Here is a 22,306-nt window from a genome sequence, read left to right as displayed (position 1 = left end):
TAAATTCTTAGAAAAATATTTAAGGACTTAACCAGTTTTAGTGAGGTTTTCTTTTTAAAAATGTTTACTATGGAAAATTTCAAGCATATACCAAAGAAGAGAGAATAGTAGAAATGCCTGTGTACTCCACCCAGCTTCAAGAATTACTGCCCTGTCCGGTGTAGTGCAGTTGGTTGGAGAGTCATCCCATACTCCAGAGCAGCGGTCGCCAACCGGTGGTCCGCAGACCACTGGTGGTCTGTGAGGTCTGAAAGGTTGGTGACCGCTACTCCAGAGGGTGGTGGTTCTGATTCCCAGTCAGGGCATATACCCAGGTTGAGGGTTCAATCCCCAGTGGGGTCTGGGCGCATGCAGGAGGCAACCAATGGATATTTTTTTCTCTCTCTCTCTCAACAATTATTATTATTTTTAAATTGTTTTAGAGAGAGGAAGAGAGAGAGCAAGGGGAGGGAGAGGAAGAAACAGAAAGAGAAATATCAATTTGTTGTTCTACTTATTATGCATTCATTGGTTGATTCCCTGTGCCCAGTCTGGGGTTTGAACCCACAACCTTGGCATATCAGGAGGACACACTAACCAACCGAACAAGCCGGCCAGGGATCTTGTTTATTTATATTGACTTGAAGAAACATGGCATGTTTTTGCTAGATTTGTTTGTGGTTTTACCCCTGTAATTGATTTGTACTGTTATACTCGTTAGTGCTTCATTAGGTGGAGATAGACAGACACTATATATTGTCCATGGGGTGGATGTTTGAAAAAAGAGACTTCTTTATTGCCATTTAAAAACAGGTATTTTGGTGTTTTAATAATATTTACCCTGTACCAATCTTGGGGATACAGAAAATATTCACAAACCACTCCCTGTATTAAGTTCTGTGCTATTGATGTTTAAGTAGTTAAAGAAGATATGTGTAGAGATATGAAATCTAGAGTAGTCAAGGCTTTAAGGAAGAAATGGAACTTGAATTGACTTTGTCTGGGCTTGGTTGGGTTTGGTTTAGAAGGGTACTTTGGATGTGGAGAATTAGATGAACATAGTATTTTTAGAAGGTATTTGTTGGATATTAGTTGGGTAGTTTGAGGGTAGTCGGGTAATAGGGCATAGAAATCCAGACTCTGGCATTTTGTATTAATGTGATAGGAACTGGGAACCAGCTAGGGGTTTTAGTTGAGAAATGATATGAAATCTGTGTTTGGAAAACTTGGGCGGGGGAAGAGTAGAAGCAAGATTAGGATGTAGGAGTCTGTTGTGATAGTAATTACATTTAAAAAAAATTTTTATTGATTGATTTTTAGAGAGTGGAAGGGGGAGAGAGAGACAGACATCGATCTGCTGTTCCATTTATTTTTTAATTTTTTAAAAATATATTTTATTGATTTTTTACAGAGAGGAAGGGAGAGGAATAGAGAGTTAAAAACATCAATCAGCTGCTTCTTGCACACCTCCTACTGGGGATGTGCCCGCAAGCAAGGTACATGCCCTTGACCTGGAATCGAACCTGGGACCCTTCAGTCCTCAGGCCGACGCTCTATCCACTGAGCCAAACCGGTCAGGGCTATTTACTTATTTTTAATTAAAATTTTATTTTTATTGATTTCAGAAAGGAAGGAAAAGGGAGAGAGAGACAGAATCATCAATGAGAGAGATCGGCTGCCTCCCGCACGCCCCAAATCGGGGATTGACCCGGCAACCTGGGCATGTGCCCTGACCTGGAATTGAACCACTACCTCCTGGTTCAAAGGTTGATGCTCAACCACTGAGCCACGCCAGCTGGGCTGCTGTTCCATTTATTCATGCATTCACTGGTTGATTCATCTGTGTGCCCTGGCTGGGGATTGAACCTGTAACCTTGGTGTATCGGGATGATTCTACAACCAACTCAGCTGCTCGATCAGAGCCACAATAGTAGTTAAAACTTAAGACTTGAGCAGAGTCAGGAGTAGAAAGAAGGGATCAATTCATTAATATTATTTCTGAGGGGAAAATTGACAGCCCTTTTGGGATTGCCTGGATTTGTGGAAAAGTGGAGCTGGGATTTGAGGAATAAAGGAGAGGAATGGGTGTAGATGATGTCCAAGGCTTGTCTTGTTGCCTGAGCCAAAAAAATAATTTCTCAGGGGTTCTCCTGTCACCCAGCAATTCTCTACTCCCTTCCTTAATCTGTGAGAAGAAAATTGATCCCATCTCCACACCTCTCAGGTTCTGCTCTCTGACTCTCCTTGCTGTAGAACCTTATTTTATTCATTACTCTTTTCTCTTTCTCTCTGGGATCTTTGTTCACTCTCTCTCCACTACATCACTTTTTCTGCCTCAAAACAGGATGACATCCTATTCTAAAGGGACCTTCTTCTTTTGTCCTGTAACCCTCCAATTATCTTTCCCCTTTACTGGTGCATTTCTTGGAAGCGTTGTCTACTTTATTTACCTTTCCTTAAAGCTCTCTGGATTGGCTTCTGTATCCTCCACTCAACCAGAGCTGTTCTTTCATAAGTCACAAATTATACTTCCTTACTTATCCTATTAGATTTGCAGCATTTTCACTGCCACTCCTTTAAACAGTTCTTTTTAAGTCCTTGCTCTTGTCCTCTTTAATTCTCTGCAGTATCATCCACTTTCATTGATTCACTTTACTGCTACTCTGCTGTGAAAACTCGACTTCTGAGCTTCAGACCAAGAAATCTAATTGCCAATCAAGCTTCTTTTTTATTACCAAACATTTGTTTCTTTCTGTGTTAATGATGGCATCATTCCTTCTGTTCAGTGCTGGAAACCTTGGAGTCACTTATTCACTTAAATGATTAAAACACAATGCCTCCTCCTTGCTAGGCATTGCTAATATAAAAGAAAGGAAAGACTTAGTCCTTGGGTTTTATTTTTCTTTTGAAAATATATTTTTATAGCCCTAGCTGGTTTTGCTCAGTGGATAGAGCGTTGGCCTGCAGACTGAAGGGTCCCGGGTTCGATTCTGGTTAAGGGCACATGCCCGGGTTTCGGGCACGATCCCCAGTAGGGGGTGCGCAGGAGGCAGTTGATTGATTCACTGTTATCGAGGTATCTCTCTGTCTCCCCTTTTCCCTTCCTCTCTGAAATCAATTTTATATGTTATGCCCTGACCAGGAAATCGAACCATGACCTCCTGTTTCATAGGTTGACTCATCTACTGAGCCACACCGGCTAGGCTAGTTTGTGTTTTTAAGGAACTTTACTGTGTGGGGAAGACAAGTGTAAGTAGTGACAATACAGAATACTTGGTCTTGTAGGTGTTACAGAGGCAGTACTCTGGGAATGTGAAGGAAGGCATGCCTGGAGTAATCAAGAAGAACATCACAGAGGAGTTATATATAATTTGAGCAGAGACATGCCGGTGTGTAACAGGGAATAGCATATGCAAGTGTCAAGAAATTCTTTGATAGGAATCTGGGAGGAATGGGATTGTCAGGAGATAGGATATAAAGATAGGCCTTATATACCAAGCTATAGAGTTGAATTTTTATGTTATTTCTAAATTATACTTACTCCTTTAGTCTTTTCTTTTAAAAAAAAAATATTTTATTGATTTTTTACAGAGAGGAAGGGAGAGGGATAGAGAGCTAGAAACATCGATGAGAAAGAAACATCGACCAGCTGCCTCCTGCACCCCCCCACCGGGGATGTGCCCGCAACCAATGTACATGCCCTTGACCGGAATCGAACCTGGGACCCCTCAGTCCGCAGACCGACGCTCTATCCACTGAGCCAAACCGGTTTTGGCTCCTTTAGTCTTTTCATGTCTTCATTCTCATTCTGCTAGGAGGTCTTTATCACTGGTCTTCATATAGTTTTTTTCTCGTCTATTTTTCTTATACATAGTCACTTTGACCTCTGAAATGAGAAATACTAGGTCTCTGGTTAAAGACTTATCTTCAGTGCCTTACTTCTCTCCCCATTTGCCTACCAAATAAAGCCAAATTCAGCATACTGACTATTCCAAATCTCATGCATGTGTTGACCCAGGGCATCCTGGGTTAAGCCAAACTGAATTTTTAGTTGTGCCTTACTCTACACTGTCCCCTCACTCACGCCTTTATCTTCCTGGTTTGATTCATGTTTGCATCTTAGCAATGTGTAGCATGGTGTCCTCTTTGTATTAGAGACTCATATTTGTTGAGTAAAAGAATGAATGGTGCTATTATAGAAATACAAATTGGATAGGGAAGTAATTTTAGGTTAGGAAGGTGATGAGTGGAATCTCAGCTCTCATCCTCAATGTACCAATTTTAAAATTTAAGATATTTTTTGTCTTGATCTCCTTATGCACTCAATTTCTAAGGCCTTTGCATTTGAGCTTCCTAACATCTCTCAAGCATTATTTTTTCTCTTTGTTCTCACTTTTAATCCCCTAATCTATAAAAGCCTAAGTGACCGTTGTGACTGAACGACTGGAACAACCGGTTGACCAGTTGCTATGATGTGCACTGACCACCAGGGGGCAGATGCTCAATGCAGGAGCTGCCTCCTGGTGGTCAGTGCACTCCCACAGCCAACCTCCCACGCCCGGCCTAGCGACCGTCGCCTCCTCTCACGACCCCGCCGGGCCTTTGGGCCCTGGGCTGGGACAGGGAACCGGGGGTAGGTGGCAGTAGATGCAGCCCCTTTCCCAGGGGGGCTGAGGACCGTCTCCCTCCTCAGGTGGGCGGCCAACCTCCCCCCCCCCCACCCCCTCGCCCGGCTAGCAGTCCCCGGTTGGTCTGGCCCTGATTGCCGGCTAGGCCTAGGGACCCCATCCATGCATTCATGCACCCGGCCTTTACTTAAGGATATTATATCATGGCTTTATGTTGGACCAATCTCTGAGTGTGTATTGTGCTACCTGTTTAATTGGAGAATTCCTTTTAATACAGTTCCTCATCTCTAAATTAGGGCTATTATCTCACTTGCAGGGTTGTTTGAGAGGGTGCAAAAGACAATTTATTTGAAGCAGCTAGCTCTGAAGTAGGTCCTCAGAAAGCGATGCCTATTATATGCCAAGAACCAAATGCAATTTGAAAGATTTAGCTGTGAATTTTGAGAAACATCTTTGCATTTTTGCTTTTGTTTCTATTCTTCCAAAATTATTTTTCTTGTGTAATTGATAAGGACATTAACTACTGTTGACAGTTTCTATTTTTATTTAATAATCATGGATTTGATCCATTTTTGTTTGCTAACAGAATTTAATTTGTGCAATAGGATCAGTATCTTTCTGTACCCCAACAATTAAATGATGTTTATTACATTGTTGCTTTTTTGCCATTTATCTTTTTTTTCTTTTTCTTTTTCTTTTTCTTTTTTTAAATTTTTTATTTTTTTAATAAATCTTTATTGTTCAGATTATTACAATTGTTTCTCCTTTTTTCCCCCCATATCTCCCCATCACCCGGTTCTCTCCCCCCTGTTGTCCTTATCCATAGGTGTATGATTTTTGTCTAGTCTCTTCCCATACCCCCCCCACAGACACCCATTTTCCCCTGAGAATTATCAATCCACTCCTATTCTATGCCTCTGATTCTATTATGTTCACCAGTTTATTCTGTTCTTCAGATTTTTAATTCACTTGATTTTTAGAATCACTTGTTGATAGATATGTATTTGTTGTTCATAATTTTTATCTTTCTTCTTCTTTTCCTCTTTTTAAAGAATACCTTTCAGCATTTCATATAATACTGGTTTGGTGGTGATGAACTCCTTTAGCTTTTTCTTATCTGTGAAGCTCTTTATCTGCCCTTCAGTTCTGAATGATAACTTTGCTGGGTAGAGTAGTCTTGGTTTTAGGTTCTTGCTATTCATCACTTTGAATATTTCTTGCCATTCCCGTCTGGCCTGCATAGTTTCTGTTGAGAAATCAGCTGACAGTCATATGGGTGCTCCCTTGTAGGTAACTAACTGTTTTTCTCTCGCTGCTTGTAAGATTCTCTCTTTGTCTTTTGCCCTTGGCATTTTAATTATGATGTGTCTTGGTGTGGTCCTCTTTGGATTCCTCTTGTTTGGGGTTCTGTGCGCTTCCTGAACTTGTAAGTCTATTTCTTTAACCAGGTGGGGGAAGTTTTCTGTCATTATTTCTTCAAATAGGTTTTCAGTATCTTGCTCTCTCTCTTCTGGCACCCCAAAAATTCGGATATTGGTACGCTTAAAGCCATCCTGGAGGCTCCTTATGCTATCCTCACACTTTTGGATTCTTCTTTCTTTCCGCCTCTCTGGTTGGGTGTTTTTTTCTTCCTCATATTCCAGATCTTTGGTTTGACTCTTCGGGTGCAGTGGTCTACTCTGTATATTCTTTATTTCAGACAGTGTATGCATAATTTCTGACTGGTCCTTTTCCATTTTTTTGGTATTCTCATTTAGGTCCTTGAAGGTCTCTTCAAGTTTCTCAGCGGTTTTTAGAAGATTCTTGAGTAACCTTATAAATACGGTTCTGAACACTGTGTCGTCCATTAGTTTGCTTTCATCTATCTCTCCTACTTGTGACATACTTCGATGTCTCCACATTTTGGCTGCCTCCCTGTGTTGATGGAGTGGCTTTGTGTGGTCGGTGACCTATAGGGACCAGTAGCTCAGCTTCCCCAATCACCCTAGGTGGTCGCTCTTGATACTCCCCTTTGTGGGCTGAGTGGAAAGTCTTGGTGTAGTTAAAAGCCCTGATTGCTGTTGGTACACTGGGAGGAATTGACCTCTGGTCCAATTGGTTGTGAGGGCCTGCTGTGTCTATAACGGAAGAATTGCTGTGCTGGAGACACAGTAGGGCTTTGGTGCTCACTGAGTCTGCCTCTTGAATGTGTCCCTTATGAGAGTGGTTGAAATCTGGTGTCGTCCACACCGACAGAAAAGTCACTCTCAATCTCCGACCGATGGCCGAGAGTCCCGTAGGTGTCTGGGTCCCCCGCGTGTCCCCAGAAACTGGAGTTCAGAGTGGTTGGGATTGTTGGTATCACTGGCTGGAATTGATCTCCAAGCCAGTTGGCTGTGAGGATCAGCAGTGTCTCCGCTGGGAGAGCTTCTATGCTCAGCTTGGATGGGGCGGCGTCTCAGAGTGGCGCAGACAAGCTTTGGTTTCCCGTCTGCTCCGCCCTAAGAGGGGCGGTTTCTCCGTGTCCGAATTAATGGCTGCGCGCCTCTGAGAGAAGGCAGCTTTTGAGCCTCTCCCGCTGCCTAACAGGCCAGTTTCTCCCCAGCTGGGGTTGGATTTCAGTGCAGATCGGAGGTTTTGTTTTTCTCCCGAACGAGAAATCCAGTCACTGGGAGGGCTGTGCTCAGCTTGGATGGGGCAGAGTCTCAGAATGGCGCAGACAAACTTGGTTTCCGTCTGCGCCACCCTAAGAGGGCCGGTTCCTCTGTGCCCTAATCAATGGCTGCGCGCCTCTGAGAGAAGGCAGCTTTCGAGCATCGCCCAGTGCCAAACAGACCAATTTCTCCCTGACCGCAGCTGGATTTCAGTGCAGTCGGGAGGTTTTGTTTTTCTCCCAAATGAGAAAGCTAGCCACACAGCGTCTGCTGCCCTCCCTCTCTGCGCACTGCGAGCAAGCCTGTTGCTTATTCAGCCGCCCGCCCGCCCTTTCCACGCTCACGGATCTCCGCACCTCCACAGCTCCTGAGGCTCAGCGTCCCCCTCTCTTTTTTTCTCTAGTTGTAGGTTTTCCACTCTCCCAGCTTTCCGGTGGTTCTGAATGGTGTGCGCTCTGTTTTCCAGTTGTAGTTTCAAAATTGTTGTGGTAGGCAACAGTTAGATGTTTACCTTATGCCGCCATCTTGGTTTCTCTGCCATTTACCTTTTGTCATGGATATTAATGTTTCATTTTCACCTTCTGGTTTCCAGGGTTTGATTTTCTTTGCAGATTGGTTTCTGAAAATTTTAAAAAATGATCTGTGATGTAGCCTTTTGAGGAAATCATTATTAATCATTTTAGTTAGAAAAGTAATGAATATTTATGCTAAAAAAAAAAAGAAAGGCAGACTTAAAAATGGAATATAAAAATCTCTATCACCCCTCATCCTCTCCCTCATTTCCATCCTTGATATTTAATGAGAATTTTGTGTGTGTGTGCTTTAATATTTTGGTAACACAAGTGGCATGATGTATGTATTAATATCTTGGTTAATAAGTTTAAGGACAGATCTTGTCATATGCACAGGTAGATATATCTCCATTCTTTTTTTTATATATAGACTAGCGTTCCCGTTGCAGGAAAAATCCTGCAATAGGATTTCCTGCTGCACTCTACCCTGCCTCCGTTCCTCCCTTGTCGCCCGCCCCGCCTTCTCCTCCAGCCCGCCCGAGTTTCCCTTCGCCCCCGGCCCTGACTTCGCTCCTCCCTTCTCCTCCCTCCCCCCCTCGCCCCCCGGCTTGCTTGCTTCTTCGAAGCTTTACTCCCTTCTGCAGCTCTTGACTTCTTTCGACGCTGTCTTGATATGCAAACTAGCCGCCATCTTTGTTGGGGGTAATTTGCATACCCATCCTGATTGGTTGGTGGGCGTGGCTTGGTTGGTGGGCGTGGCTTAGGTGCGGTCAATTTGCATATTTGTCTATTATTAGATTAGATTTTTATTGATTTCAGAGAGGTAGGGAGAGGGAGAGAGAGAGAGAACCATCAATGATGAGAGAGAATCATTGATTTGGATGCCTCCTGCACGCCCCCCATTGGGGATTGAACCCGCAACCCAGGCATGTGCTCTGACCGGGAATTGAACTGTGACCACCTACCACTGAACCATGCCGGCAGGGCAAAACATCAATTTTTGTTCCACTTATCTTTACATTCATTGGTTGATTCTTGTTTGTGTTCTGACTGGGGATGGAACCTGAAACCTTGGCATATCAGGACAATGCTGTAACCAACTGAGCTCCAGCCAGGGCTAAAATGTTATTTCTAAAATGTTAGGTAAATGGAATCATAGTATGTAGCCTTTTGGGATTTTTTTTTTCCACTTCGTATAATTCCCTGAGATTCATCCAAGTATTAAGTAAATCAATATTTTATTCCTTTTTTATTATTACCAAGTAGTATCCCATTGTGTGAATACACCACAATTTAACTATTCACTTGTTTTGTTTTGTTTTTAGATATATTTTTATTGATTTCAGAGAGGAAGGGAGAGGGAGAGAGAGATAGAAACATCAGTGATGAGAGTGAATCATTGATTGGCTGCCTCCTGCATGCTCCCCACTGGGGATTGAGTCCGCAACCTGGGCATGTGCCCTTGACTGGAATCAAACCCGGGACCCTTCAGTCCACAGGCTGGCTCTCTACCCACTGAGCAAAACCAGCTAGGGCACTGTTCACTTGTTGAAAGACATCGGGGTTTATTCTAGCTTTTTGGTTATTAGAAGTATAAGTGCTATGAACATTCATGTACAGGTTTTTTTGTGTGAACATGAGTTTTCATTTTTCCTGGATAAATGCCCAATAGTACAGTTGCTGAATTATATGGTAATGTCATGTTTAATCTTATGAGAAACTACCAACCTGATTTCTAGAGTGTGTGGCAACATTCTCACCAGCAGTGTATAAGTGATCCAGTTTCTCTGCATCCTCACTGTCATTTGGTGTTGTCACTATTTTGGCTATTGTGACAATTATGTAATAATATATCATTATGTTTTTGTTTTGCTTTTTTATCCTCACCAAGGATATGTTTATTGGTTTTAGAGAGAGAGGAAGGGGTTACAGAGAAAAACCTTGATGTGAGAGAGACACATTGATTCATTGTCTCCCATACACACCTAACTGGGCCCACATCGAACCTGCAGCCCAGGTATGTGCCCTTGATTGGGAATTGAATCCATGACCCTTCAGTGCTTGGGAGCGAAGCTCTAATCACTGAGCAACATTGGCCAGGTCCTCATTTCTCTGGTAGGTAATGATTTGAACATCTTTTTGTGTGCTTATTCGCCATCTATATGTCCTATTTGTTTAAATATATTTGCATATTTTGCCCGCTTTCTAATTGGACTGCTTGATTTTTTTAAACTATTGAGTTTGTTTTTTTAAATTTTTATTGTTGAGAGTATTACAGATACTCCCCTTCCCTTCACCCTCTTCCCGCCTCACCCCAGGGCTTCACCACCCTATTGTCTGTGCCCATAGGTAATGCATATATTCATGTAAATCTTTTGGTTAATCTCTTTCCTCCCTTCCCTTCCTTCCCTTTTTCCTCCGAGATTCATCAGTCTGTTCCATGTTTCTATGCCTCTGGTTCTTTTTTTTTCTTTCTTTCTTTCTTCTTTTTTTTTTAAATATATTTTTATTGATTTCAGAGAGGAAGGGAGAGGGAGAGAGATAGAAACATCAATAATGAGAGAGAATCATTGATTGGCTGCCTCCTGCACATCCTCCACTGGGGATTGATCCCACAACCTGGACATGTGCCCTTGACCAGGAATCGAATTGTGACCTCCTGGCTCATAGGTTGATGCTCAACCACTGAGCCAGGCTTGCCGAGCCTCTGTTTTTTTTTTTATTCATTAATGGAAGAGCTCCTGTATAGGAGACATCCCTGTGGAGCAGGACTTGCTTCAGTGGGGGTTTTGGTACTCACTAAGTCTGATCCTTGAGCTTGTTGCTCGTGGATGTGTAGAGTTGTAATCTGGTGTGTTCTGAAGCTGTCCACCAGATGCACTGGCTGTGGGGCCTCTCAGGAGGTGCAAAGTCAGCCAGTGCCTGGGGCCACCAGGCAGGAGCTACAGAGCGATCTGCAGATGGCTGCTACTTAAGATGGGCTTTAAAAAAAATTTTTTTTTTAAATATATTTTATTGATTTTTTACAGAGAGGAAGAGAGAGGGGATAGAGAGTTAGAAACATCGATGAGAGAGAAACATCGATCAGCTGCCTCTTGCACACCCCCTACTGGGGATGTGCCCGCAACCAAGGTACATGCCCTTGACCGGAATCGAACCTGGGACCCTGAGTCCGCAGACCGACGCTCTATCCACTGAGCCAAACCGATTTCGGCAAAAAAAAAAAAAAAAAAATTTTTTTTTTTTTTAAATTGATTTCAGAGAGGGAGAGAAAGCGATAGAAACATCAATGATGAGAGAGAATCATTGATCTGCTGTCTCCTGCATGCCTCCAACTGGGGATCAAGCCTGCAACTGGGCATGTGCCCTGACCTGGGAATTGAACCATGATCTCTTGGTTCATAGGTAGATGCTCAACCACTGAGCCACACTGGCCAGGCTCCAATGGGAATTCTTATTGAAGACTAGAGGCCTGGTGCACGAAATCGTGCACTCGGGGGGGAGGTGTCCTTCAACCCAGCCTGCACCCTCTCGCAGTCTGGGAACCCTTGCGGGATGTCCGACTGATGGCCTAGGCCCGCTCCCAGCTGTCAGTCGGACATCCTTAGCGCTGCTGCGAAGGTGGGAGAGGCTCCTGCCACCGCCACTGCGCTCGCCAGCCTGTGAGCCCGGCTTCTGGTGCACTCACCACCAGGGGGCAGCTCCTGTGTTGAGCGTGATTGGGCTGAAACCAGCTCTCCAACATTCCCTGAGGGGTCCTGGATTGCATGAGGGTGCATGCCAGGCAGAGGAACCCCACTGGTACACGATCAGGGCTGGGAAGGGTCATGGGAGGGCATGTCCAGCCCGTCTCACTCAGTCCTGATCAATCGGACCCCAGAAGCAAGCTAACTTATCAGTCAGAGCGTCTGCCCCCTGGTGGTCAGTGCACGTCATTGCGACTGGTCGACCAGTCAACTGTCTGCCCCCTGGTGATTGAGTGGTTGAGCAGCCTTAGCATATTACGCTTTGATTGGATGAACCAATGACTGGATGACCGGACACTTAGCATATTAGGCTTTTGTTATATAGGATACTTATAATATCTGAGGGGCAAAAGGAATAATGAACATTTATTTGGTAAATAAATAATCTGGAGTTTGGATGTTCTATACTTCCTATTTTAAAAATTTTCTAAGATATCTTTTTTAAAGCATGGACTTTAAAAAAATCAAACTAACATCTTACATTTGTATCATTTTACATAAGAATTTTTTAGTATTTCAACTTTGAATATATTACTTACATAATTAAAAATTTAAAAACCTTAGTAACAGCATTTTAAAAGTCAAGGTATAACTCTCATTGAAAAATTCACTCTCTTAAAAGTACAGCTCACCCTGGCTCATGTTGCTAGGTGGTTAGGGTGTCAGCTTGTACATCAAAGGGTCATGGGTTCGATTCCCAGTCAAGGGCACGTACCTGGGTTGCAGGTTCGATCCCTGGCAGGGCATATGTGGGAGTTAACCATTCAATGTCTCTCTCTCTCTGTCTCTCTCTCTCTCTCTCTCTCTCTCTCTCTCTCTCTCTCTCTCTCTCTCTCATTATGTCACTCTCGTCCCCCCTTACACTCCTTCCACTCTTTCTAAAAATCAGTTGAAAAAATATCCTTGGGTGAGAATTAACAAACAAAAGGTAGAACTCCATGGCTTTAGCATATTTACAGAGTTGAATAACCAAACCACTAATCTAATTCCTGAACATTTGCTCACCCAAAAAGAAACCCTAGCCCCAGTCACTCTTCATTCTTCCCCTCCCCCAGTCCCTAGCAACCACTAACGTACTTTCTGTCTCTGGATTTCATATACATGGAATCTTAATAATCTTTGGCATTTTGTGTCTGACTTATTTTTTTTAATATATATATTGATTTCAGAGAGGAAGGAAGAGGGAGAGAGAGATGTGAGAGAGTTGTGTGTGTATGTGTATGAGAGAGGTGCTTCCTACATGCCCCACTCTGGGGATTGAGCCCACAATCTGGGTATGTGCGCTGATGGGGAATCAGACTGTGACCTCCTGGTTTATAGGTTGATACTCAACCACTGAGTGACACCTGACCTCTTTAGCATAATGTTTTAGGTTTATCCATGTGGTTGTACATATAAGTACTTAATTCCATTTTGTTACCAAACTAGAGGCCTGGTGCATGAATTCGTGCATGGGTGGGTCCAGTCGGCCCGCCCCGATGGGAGTGTGGGGGGGGCCAATTGGGGGCCGGGCCAGCTGGGGTGGGGGCCAATTGAGGCCCAGATCATGCTGGTTGGCTGCCGCAGTGCACATCATAGCCACCGGTCATTCTGGTTGTTCTGCTGTTCTGGTCGCTGGGCTTTTATATATGTAGACTAGAAGCCCGATGCACGAAGATTCGTGCAAGAATGGGCCTTCCTTCCCCTGGCTGCCGGCACTGCCTTCGCGGTGGCTGGAGCCACCTTTTTGCTCTGGCATGGCGACGACACAAGTGTCCTGCTCCGCCCCTGTCCGCCCAGCGCATGCATATGCAAATTAACCCACCGGCTTTGTTGGGTTAATTTGCATACTCACTCCTGATTGGCTGGTGAGTGTTGTGAAGGTAAGGTCAATTTGCATCTTACTCTTTTGTTAGTGTAGATAATATTTCATTGTATTGATAATACCACATTTTATTTATCCATCAATCAGGTGATGGACATTTTGGCTCTTATGAGTAATGCTATTAACATACATTTGTAAACAGCTTTTTTGTGTGACTGCTTTCAGTTCTATAATCTGGGACTGTTATTGCTGGGTCATATGGTGACACTGTTGAACATATTGAGGAACCACTAGACAGACTGTTTTGCACACTGACTGCACCATTGTACAATCCCATTATCGATGTTCTTCATGTTCTTGCCAACACTTTTTTTTTTTTTTTTTTAGTTATTCTATTGAGTGTGAAGTGTTCCTGTATCATTCTGGTTTTGATTTACATTTCCCTGATGACTAATGATGTCAATCATCTATCCTTTCATGTGCTTATTGAGCATTTCTACAGCTTCTTTGGAGTCTATGTAAATCCTTGGCTTATTTTTTAAAAAATTGGGCTACTTTTGCCTTGGCTGTTGTTCCTCGGTGGTTAGATTGTTGGCTCGCACACCAAAGGGTCTTAGGTTCAATTCCCAGTTAAGGCCACATACCTGAGTTGTGGGTTCAACCCTGGCCCAGGCAGATTGGTTGCAGGAGGCAACCAATCGATGTGTCTCTCTCACATTGATGTTTCTCTCTCTCTCTCATATATGTTTCTCTCTCTCCCTCCCCTCTACTGTCTACATATCAATGGAAAAAATATCCTCTGGTGAGGATTAACAACAACAAGAAAAAAGTTGGTTTACTTTTTATTGTTGCATTGTAGTTGTTCCTTATGTATTTTGGATATTAGTTCTTTAGGAAGCTATGATTTGCAAATATTTTCTTCTATTCTGTGGGTTTGTTGTTGTTTTTTTTATTATCTTTTTTTCTAAACATGTTTTATTGATTTTAGAAAGAGGAAGGGAGAGGGAGAGGGAGAGATAGAAACATCAATGATGAGAGAAACATGGATTGCCTGCCTCCTGCTCGCCCCCTACTGGGGATCCAGCCCACAACCTGGGCATGTGCCCTGACCAGGAATCCAACTGGTGACCCCTTCATGCATGGGAGGACGCTCAACCAATTGAGCCACACCCAATGACAGTTTTTTCATTTTCCTGAAGCACAAAGGTCTTTAATTTTTTATTCATTTATTTATTTTTTCTTTGTTAATTCTCAACCTGAGGACATTTTTTCCATTGCTTTTCAGAGTAAGTGGAAGGGAGGGAGAGAGAGAGAGAGAGAGAGAGAGAGAGAGAGAGAGAGAGAGAGAGAGAGAGAGACACAGACAGGAGAAGAGAGAAACATTGACATGAGAGAGACACATCGATTGATTGCCTCCTGCACACGCCCGGATAGGAGTGAGGGCTGGCAGTGAACCTGCAACCCAGGTACGTACCCTTGACCAGGAGTCAAACCCTCAACCCTTTGGTGCTTGAGCTGACACTCTAACCATTGAGCCACACTGGCCATGGCAAAGGTTTTTAATTTTTATAAAGTCTAATTAATATGTTTTTTTTTCTTTGCTTGTTCTTTTGGTATTCTATCCAAGAAACCATTGCCTAATCCTTCATGATCAGGAAGATTTACTCCTATGCTTTTTCCTAAAAGTTATATATTTAGCTCTTACATTTTGAGCTTTGATCCATTTTGAATTTTTGTATATGGTATAAGGTAGGGGCCCAGCTTATTGTGCATGTGGTTATCCAGTTGTCCCAACACCATTTGTTGAAAAGACTATTCTTTCCCTATTAAATGGTCTTGGCATCCTTATTGAAAATACAGCAGTCTACCTTTATTCTTGAGGGATACATTGCAAGACCCCAGTGAATGCCTAATATATACCCTGTATATACTATATTTTTTTCCTATACATATATACCTATGGTAAAGTTTAATTTGTAAAGTAACTGTAACTCATAATAAAATAGAATAGTTATAATAGTGTACTGTAATAAAAGTTATGTGACTGTGTCCTGCCACCCTCTTCCCCCCTCCCCCCAATAACCAGTCTAATAACCTAGATGGCTACTAAGTCGTTAATGGGTAGGTAGTGTGTACAGTGTGCATATGATGGACAAAGGGATGATTCATGTCCCGGAAGGGTTGAAACAGGATGGCTTGAGATTTCATCACACTACTCAGAATGGTACTCAATTTAAAATATATATCAGCCCTGGCTAGTATTGCTTAGTGGTCAGAGCATCAGCCAATAATATTTTTGGATCATGCTTTACAGCAGGTAACTGAAACTGAAGAAAGTGAAACTAGTTAAAGTAGGGACTACTAGTATGTATGGATTTACTTCTGGACACTCAGTTTTGTTCTTCCATCTATTTTATCCTATGCCAGTGCCACACATTTTTGATTGATATAGCTTTTTGTAGTAAGTATTGAAATCGGGAAGTGTAAGTCCTCTAACTTTGTTTTTCATTTACAATATTGTTTTCAATATTCTGGGCCTCTTGCATTTTTATACAAATTTTAGGATCTACTTGTCAATTTGTGCAAAAAAAGGATATTTAGATTGTGCTGAATCTGTAGATCATTTTGGGTTTTATTGTCTTAGTGGTGTCTTTAGTAAGGGAAATTGGGATACCTTCCTATTTAGGTATTTTTTTAACATCTCAGTGGTGTTTTATAGTTTTCATTGTGTAACTCTTGCATTCCTTTTTTTAAAAATTGATTTTAGAGACAGGAAGGGAGGGTGAGGGAAAGAGAGAGAGAAGGAGAGAAGCATCCATCTGTTACCTCAGACCAGGGATCAAACCCACAACCTAGGTATGTGCCCTGACCAGGAATAGAGTCCACAACTTTTTTTTGGTGTATGGGAATAAATGAATGTCATAATGACATAATTTGAATGTCAACTAACTGAGCCACTCAGCCAGGCCTTGCGCTTCTTTTTAAATATTTATTCCTAAGTGTTTGGTTTGATTGATTGATTGATTTTAAAGATATTTTTTATTGATTTCGGAGAGGAACATCAATGATGAGACAGAATCATTGATTGGCTGCCTCCTGCATGTCGGGCTGTGCCCTTGATCAGAATCGAACTCAGGATCCTTCAGTCCGTAGGCTGATGCTCTTATCTATTGAGCCAAACCAGCTAGGGCTTATTTATTCATTATTTTTTAAAATATGTTTTTATTGATTTTATTATTTTGTTAATCCTCACCTGAGGGAGGATATTTTCTATTGATTTTTAGAGAGAGTGGAAGGGAGGGGGAGAGACAGAGAGAAACATCAATGTCAGAGAGAGACATTGATTGGTTGCCCTCGGCTCACCCTGATCAGGGCTGGGGATTGAGCCTGCAACAACCAAGGTGGGTGCCCTTGACGAATTGAACCCGGGATCCTTCAGTCCATGGGCCAGTGCTCTATCCATTGAGCAAAACTGGCTAGAGCTATTTTTATTGGTTTTAGAGAGTGAGGAAGAGAGAGGGGGGGGGGAAACATTAATGTGAAAGAGAAACATTGATCTACTGCCTCCTGCATACCCCTTACTGAGGTTCAAATCTAAAATCCAGGTATGTGCCCTGACCAGGAATCCAAACCAGTCACCTTTCAGTGCACGAGATGATGCTCAACCAATTGAGCCACATGTTTTTGGATGGTTCATTGTTGGTATATAGAATGCAATGGGTTTTTGTATATTGATTTTGTAATCTTGCTGAACTCACTTATTTTAATAATTTTTTATTTTGTAGGACTTTCTATATACAAGATCATGTCATTTGCAAATATAGTTTTTGTTTTTTCTTTCTAATCTTAATATTTTGTTTCTGTTTCTTGCCTAATTTTCCTGGCTAGAACTTTTAGTACGGTGTTAAATAGTGAAAGTGGACATCCTTCTCTTATTACTGATCCTAAGGGGAACACATTCAGTTTTTCATTATTAGGTATGATTTTGTCTGTGAGTTTTTACTATGTGCCCCTGATCAGATTGTTGCATGGTTTTTATCATGAAAAGGTGTTAGGTTTTGTCAAATGTCTTTCCTTTTAAAAACTTTTTAAAAAAGTTAATATTGATTTTAGAGAGAGAGAGGAAGGGCGAGAGAGGAAAGAGAGAGAACAAGCAAGAGATATATCGATTTGTTGTTCCACTTATTTATGCACTCATTGGTTGATTCTTATATGTGCCCTGACTGTGGATCAAGTCTGCAACCTTGGCATATCGCTACGATGCTCTAACCCAGCAGTTGCCAACCTTTCGGACCTCACGGACCACCACCAGTGATCCGAGGGCCCCTGGTTGGCGACAGCTGCTCTAACCAACTGAGCTACCTGGCCAGGGCTCCTTTTTTTTAGATTAGAAAATACATTTATTGTTGAGAGTATTACAGATGACGCCCCCTTTTCCCCTCTTTACCCCCCCTTCACCAGGTTCTCACCCCGCCCCAGGCCTTTACCACCATATTGTCTGTGTCCATAGGTAATGCATATATATGCATATAAGATCTTTGTGTGTGTTTTTTAAATATGGAATGCTTCACGAATTCTCGAGTCATCCTCGCGCAGGGGCCATGCTAATCTTCTCTGTATCGTTCCAATTTTAGTATATGCGCTGCTAAAGCGAGCACAAAATCTTTGGTTTATTTCTCTCCCTGCCCCCCTACCCTCTGGGGTTTGTCAATTTGTTCCATGTTTCCATGGCTTTGGTTCTATTTTATTCATCAGTTTATTTTGTTCATTAGATTCTGTGTTCATTTATTTTGATTTTTTGATACAATTGTTGATAGATATATATTTCTTGCCATTTTATTATCTCCTCCTCCTCCTCCTCCTCCTCAACCCCCTCCCCTCCGCCCTCCTCCCCCTCCTGTTCATCCTCCTCCTTTCTTCTTCCTCCTCTTTTTCCTCTTAAAGAATACCTTTCAACATTTCATGTAATACTGGCTTGGTGGTGATGAACTCCTTTAGCTTTTTCCTGTCTGTGAAGCTCTTTATCTGACTTTCAATTCTAAATGATAGCTTTCCTGGGTAGAATAATCTTGGTTGTAGGTCCTTGCTATTCATCACTTTGAGTATTTCTCGCCTGCAAAGTTTCTATTGAGAAATCAACTGACAGTCATATGGGCACTCCCTTTTAGGTAACTAATTGCTTTTCTCTGGCTGCTTTTAAGATTCTCTCTTTGTCTTTAACCCTTGGCATTTTAATTATGATGTGTCTTGGTGTGGGCCTCTTTGGGTTTTTCTTGTTTGGGACTCTCTGTGCTTCCTGGACTTGTAAGTCTACAGTATTTCTTTCACAAGATAGGGGAAGTTTTCAGTCATTTCTTCAAATAGGTTTTCAATATTTTGCTCGCTCTCTTCTTCTGGCACCTCCATAATTTGAATGTCAGTATGCTTGAAGGTGTCCCAGAGGCTACTAACACTATCTTCATATTTTTGGATTCTTTTTTCTTTTCTGATTGGGTGTTTTTTGTTCCTCATATTCCAAATTGTTTATTTAATTTTCAGAATCTTCTACTGTATTGTTGACTCCCTGTAAATTATTCTTTATTTCAGTTAGTGTATGCTTAATTTCTGACTGGTCCTTTTTCATGTCATTGATGTTCTCACTAATTTCCTTGAAATTCTCTCTAAGATCCTTGAAATTCTCACTAAGATCCTTGAAAGTCTCACTAACATCCTTAAAGCTCTCATTAGGATCCTTGAGCATCTGTATAACCATTGTTTTGAACTCTATCTAGTAGTTTGCTTGCTTTCATTTTATTTAGTTTTCTTTATGGAGATTTCTTCTGTTCTTTTATTTGTGACATGTTGCTTTGTCTCCACATTTTGGCTGCTTCCCTGTGATTGTTTCTGTGTAGAAACAATGTCTCCTATAATTGGTAGAGTGGCTTTGTGTAGTAGGTGTTCTGTAGGGCCCAGTGGCTCAGGCAGTGGCTGACTTTGTACCTCCTTGGTGGCCCCTGAACCAGTACACCTGGTGGACAGCCTCAGACCATACCAGATAACAACTCTACACATTCACAATCGACACACTCAAGAGGCAGACTCAGTGAGTACCAAAACCTCACTGATGCAAGTCTTGCTCCATAAGGGTGTAGTTGCAGCTGATCTTCAATTGGGCTGGGGGTCAATTCCTCCCAGTGACGCCAACAGCAATAAAGGCTCAACTACAAGACTGTGCACATAGGCCACACAGATGTGGGTGTTTCTCTCTCTTTTTCTCTCCCCCCCCTTTCACTCTCTCTAAAAATCAATGGAAAAAATATCCTCGAGAGAGAATTTAAAAAATTAAATTTGGCCCTGGCTGTTTGGCTCAGTGGTTATAATGTTGATCAGCAGACTGAAGTTGTGCGGATTCGATTCCTGGTCAAGGGCATATATCTGGGTTGCAGGTTCCTCCTGGCCCCTGTTGGGGCATGTGCAGGAGGCAACCAATTGGTCTGTCTGTCTGTCTCTCCTTCTCTCTCCCCATCCTTTCCCTTCTCTACAAAAAATCGTTGAACAAATATCCTCAGGTTACGATTAAAAAACAAAACAAAATCCTCCCCTTGCTATTCCTCTGTGAGTTGTGTGTGCGCGCACGCCACGCACGCCACGTCTCTGTCCCACCTTGGATAGGCCCCCTGTCCTTTGGTACATCTGAGGCCCTTCTGAGCTGGCCTGTAGGGTGTGGGAAGCCCCCTGGGCAGGAGGCAGGGCCACAAGTTAGCTAGAGGGTCTCACGCCAGGTCCCTGAGCAGAGCCTCAAGGCCACTGATGCCCCCTGAGCCCTACGCTGTGGCCAATGGGACAGTTGTGGTGGCATCGTAGCCTGGCTCAGGGCCTGGGTGGGATCCCCCAGCCCCTCATATATTGACCCCCCCCCCATGTGTTTGTAAATACTCTGGCATCCTTTGGCCCTGAGGAGGTTTTTATTTTTTTAATATTTTTTATTGATTTTTTTACAGAGAGGAAGGGAGAGGTATAGAGATTTAGAAACATCGATCAGCCGCCTCCTGCACACCCCCTACTGGGGATGTGCCTGCAACCAAGGTACATGCCCTTGACTGGAATCGAACCTGGGACCCTTCGGTCCACAGGCCGACGCTCTATCCACTGAGCCAAACTGGTTAGGGCAATGAGGAGGTTTTTAAATTTCATTATTTCATAGTTATACTTATTTTGGTTATTTATTAGTAGAAACATAACTGATATAACTCAAAGGTAAGACAAAAATTAAATCCTCATACTAGACAGAAGCTAACATTTGGCTTTGAAGTACAAGACAGATTTGTACTAATCATGACAATTGCTATAAAATTTAGAAAAAAAAAAAGCTGTAAGAGTCGTTCCAAACTGTTGCTGAGGATTTGTTAAAATTGTTAGTTTTAAAAAAATAGCAGCCCTGCTGGTATAGCTCAGTGGTTTGAATGTCAACCCATGAACCAAGAGGTCATGGGATTGATCCCCGTTCAGGGCACATGCCTGGGTGTGGACTCAATCCCTTATAGGGGTGTGCAGGAAGCAGCTGATTGATGTTTCTCTCTCATGGGTGTTCTGCTCTATCCGTCTCCCTTCCTTTCTCTCTCTAAAATCAATAAAAACATATTAAAGAAAAAACATTAAAAAAAAAGCAGCCTGGCTGGTGTGACTCAGTTGTTTGAGTGTTGTCCTATGCACCAAGTGGTCATTGATTCCTGGCAGGGCACATGTCCTGGTTCTGGGCTTTATCCCCAGTAGGGAGTGTACAAGGGGCAGCCAATTGGTGTTTCTATCTCCCTCTCCCTTTCTCTCACTCAAAAATTAATAAAAACATTTTTTAAAAAATAGTATTTATTAGTATTGTATTTAATTTTATTATGTTTGTACTTTTTCATAGTAAATGTGAAATAGTTAATTTCCTCTTCAGTTGACAAATAATGACAAAATGAAATGTCTTATATAGAAGGGCAGCTTGGGATTATAGAGAGAATGTGGACTTTGGAATTGGACAGAACTTCATTGGAGACCAGACTGACTCCTACGTTTGCCTTAATTAGAAAATTTTGGGATTTAATTTTCAAAACATTTTATAGAATTAGAAAATAAGTTAACTCCTAGCACAGTGCACATGGCATATGGCATTTGCTGCTCTTGTTAATTATCATACTTATGTATATTGTGTACCATATGTCAGGCAGCTATGCTTTGTACTAAACACTTAATAAATATTATCTCATTTAATCCTCAGACCAACCCCATGAGTTGCTGGCACAGCCATTTATTAAGGTTTACACATTAGGAAATGGAAACTTAGAGAGATTAAGTGGTTTCTCAACTGATGGTGCTGGTATTCCATTCAGGGCCATCTGGCTTTAGAGCATTTTCTCTCTGCCGTGCTGCCTCCTGGGTTGCAAAGGACTAAGGACATTGTTGATTACATAATGTACTTTAGTGGATACTTGCCTTGTAAATGGGAGATTAAAATGAGAGGTAGAAATTTGATTATTAGTTTTTCTCAAGTCTACATGTCAATTTGGCCTAAAAACATTAATAGAAAGACAAATGTCATCTGCAAATCTGTCTTGTACTTCAAAGCCAAATGTTAGCTTCTGTCTAGGATGAGGATTTAATTTTTGTCTTTGAGTTATATCAGTTATGTTTTTACTAATAAATAACCACAATAAGTGTAACTATGAAATAATGAAATATTCTTTGTCATGCCAGATATGTTTCATTTGAAAATATTTGTTTTAAAAGTTGAGGCAAAATTTATGTAACTTAAATTTTATCACTTGAAAGTACATAAGTTAGTGACATTTCTTTTTAAAAAAAACATTTTCTTTCTTTATTTTTTTATTATTGAAAGCATTACATATGTCTCCTTTTTTCTTCCCACTGACCCCCTCCAGCCCGCCCCCGTCCCCTGCCCTAGGACCTCACCACCCCATTGTCTGTTTCGGATGGGTCATGCATATATGCATACAAATTCTTTGGTTAATCCTCCCCCCCT

At 42.1% G+C, this 22,306-nt stretch overlaps 1 protein-coding gene and 1 non-coding gene across 4 annotated transcripts in view; one reads left to right on the top strand and one right to left on the bottom strand.

The window, feature by feature from the left end:
• NSD1 (nuclear receptor binding SET domain protein 1) overlaps positions 1–22,306 on the top strand; it is a 146,792-nt gene that overhangs the window by 5,412 nt on the left and 119,074 nt on the right. The gene's annotated exons all lie outside the window — the stretch shown is intronic.
• On the bottom strand, positions 17,854–17,960 carry LOC114233493 (U6 spliceosomal RNA). Its single transcript, XR_003619632.1, has one exon. It is a non-coding gene; the product is annotated as a U6 spliceosomal RNA (small nuclear RNA).

The sequence above is a fragment of the Eptesicus fuscus genome, chromosome 6 (genome assembly GCF_027574615.1).
Source record: "Eptesicus fuscus isolate TK198812 chromosome 6, DD_ASM_mEF_20220401, whole genome shotgun sequence".
NCBI lineage: Eukaryota > Metazoa > Chordata > Mammalia > Chiroptera > Vespertilionidae > Eptesicus > Eptesicus fuscus.
Note: the sequence above shows the minus strand (reverse complement) of the source record. Positions and strands in the feature narration are given on the sequence as shown.